This window comes from Montipora capricornis, chromosome 12 (genome assembly GCF_036669925.1).
Source record: "Montipora capricornis isolate CH-2021 chromosome 12, ASM3666992v2, whole genome shotgun sequence".
Taxonomy (NCBI): Eukaryota; Metazoa; Cnidaria; class Anthozoa; order Scleractinia; family Acroporidae; genus Montipora; species Montipora capricornis.
In genome coordinates this window covers 34,407,438-34,409,937 of record NC_090894.1, presented here as the reverse complement: position 1 = coordinate 34,409,937, position 2,500 = coordinate 34,407,438, and the positions used below count along the sequence as shown (strand labels likewise).

At 37.0% G+C, this 2,500-nt stretch overlaps 1 long non-coding RNA gene across 1 annotated transcript in view; it reads right to left on the bottom strand.

Annotated features, from left to right (window-relative positions):
• Positions 1–2,365, bottom strand: part of LOC138026767 (uncharacterized) — a 2,696-nt gene extending 331 nt beyond the window's left edge. The window contains exons 1-2 of the long non-coding RNA XR_011127339.1: positions 2,138–2,365; positions 1–924 (exon numbers count right to left, since the gene is read on the bottom strand). The exon at positions 1–924 is cut by the window's left edge and continues 331 nt beyond it. This is a non-coding gene — a long non-coding RNA (uncharacterized lncRNA). The remainder of the gene's footprint in view (positions 925–2,137) is intronic.
• Between the last annotated feature and the right edge of the window lie 135 nt (positions 2,366–2,500).

The following is a 2,500-nucleotide window of genomic DNA, read 5'->3' as shown; positions in this document are numbered from 1 at the left end:
TAAACCCTTTTTTCCATATTTAACAATTGACAAGAAACTACAAAAATTTTACAAGGATCAGTTCAGACAACACAGTGCATATTGCAAAACTGATCTAAACTTGAGACATTTCACACATGCATGCTACATTGTACTTGATGGGTTTGAACAAAATCTTTAGAGCATAGACAACTAGGAAACATCCCTGAAAGGGGCATTCCACAAAATTAATATTTTCAGCTGTATAGCAAGAAGTTCACTCTAGCATTATCTGCCGCCTGGCGTAGGTGGTATTATCCTAAAAAGATGATTGTATATTAAGTAGATGGAATCCAGTCATCAGTATAATACACATATGCAAGGGCTATTCCATGTGGGTCCCAATGCTCAAGAAGATGTTTGTTTTTAATTTAAAATTTTTCTCTGACAACTTGTCATTGAATGTGTTTGAAGGTGTTCTGGGTTTCGACATCACTACATGTATCTGAAGCATTACTGGGTTGGCAACTCATCAGATCAAAAGCATTCGCAAAGTTTGCGTGCAGGTGCAAACAACATGCATTTGTGATGTTTTTGCTTGAATATGTTGTCCCCATTTTTTTTATAAGTACAACATTTAAAAAAGTGGCATCTTAAAGCTCTGTGATGGTCCAAAAAGTTCATAACTGAAAAAAGGTTAAGGACTGGTATTCAGTTCTAAGAAGAAACTGAAAAGTTTGACAATGTGAAGAGTACTAAAGAAACTGCTTAAAACTCAACAGCATTGTCTGGATTTCTCAGTGACTTTATCCAGTCTTTTGTTCCACACTACCAACATGAACAAAGTGACTCAATAAGATTATTGTGGTTTATTGCTAAGAAAAAAAAGGCTGAATTTCTTCTCGCTCCTTTTAGAGCTAATATTTCACAAAACTGCCGCAAATAATACCAGGTGGATCCATCTCCCTAAGGACAAAAAACGAAAATGAATGTTATTGTCCATGAGATGCATATTACAATGCTATAATCTACAATATCATAATGATATTATTATTTTCCTAGACACAGGAAACTGCACATATCAGTTTTTATGGGGGCTGTGAAAATTAGTACAAAAAGTCATTCTTATTACACAACCAAGACAAAGAAAACATGATGAGCTAACCATATAAACATACTATAAACCACACATAAACCAATGACCCTTAACTGTTTGCCTTAACACATGTTCTTAAATTTTTTGAGTCTAACCATAATTTTGCCTTGGACATTGGGTTGAACATAGATTTGCAAATAATGGCCAGTCAAGGGGGAAAGAAAAATACCATCTTCCAAGTTTTGACATAGATGTTGACACAAAGTGTGTTGCATTATTACAATAATGATAGATCATTATTATTTGGCGATTGTGGAAGCTAGACTACAATTAAGTCACTCGGGTGCCACTTTGAAGCAGTATTTCCCTGTCAATAATCCTAGGATTAACAGGAAGCAGGGCCTGGACTTTGTACTTTTATTTAACAAATTGTTCTTTTCCTAATATATCGATGTTCCATTAATTAACAGGCCAACAGTCTCCCGAACATGGGTGCATCAGTTGATTGCACAGGGTATTTTGGTGGGCAAGTATTTATGATTCTGTAATCAAGCCTCACTATGGCAATAAATTAAACAATGTTATTGATCACACTACTGTGCAACTAGAACTTCTTCTGAGTGTAATCTCAGAGGCCAGTCTTGCAACCAATTTACCTTTTCATTGAAGAAATGCCCTGAGACAGGGACAAAGAACTTCAATATTTTCTGTGTAGTTCTGGCCAGTACTTGTGTTCATTCCAACTTCACAAGTTGGCAAGGTGTTTTCTTTTAGACAGCTGCCTTTATGGGGGCAGTCAGGAGGTTAAGTGGCTATTGCAGAGTGGCAGCACTCTAAATGTACTGCTGCCTTGGTTCAAGGAGAAGGTTGACAACTTTCAAATAATGCTCTTAGAACATGTTACGTTTAATTAACGCATTGTAAATACATGTATGATTGATTGTAAAGGTGATTTCAGAAAACCCTGCCCAAATTATCTTGTTGATGAAAACTGTAGAGATTGCATGGGCAATACCCTAGTGTGCAAACTGAACCAAACGTTGTGAACACTTCATGCTTCAAAAACAAATATGGAACACTCACCGTAGCCTCGGTTAGTTTCTGCAGCGCATATTCCCAAACAAATTTAACTGGGTTTGGATCTCAAGGCCCAAAAATTCCACACAAATATATTACACAGATCTGATGTGTCTCCTTAAATTAAATCACCACGATCTCACTTCCAAAATTCACACCGTCAAGAGTTATAAAGTGACACAGGCAGAAGACGAGATCAAACGATCGTAATGGACACTTCGCGTCTCATGCACGATTTGTGCTCCCTATCTGGCGCATGCGCAGTCGTTTTTCAGCTCTGTCCATCGAGGAGGCAATACTTCATTTGACACTGTAGCTAGTTTACAGCATACATCTTTGATATTGGACATCAATGTTATGGTCAATTGA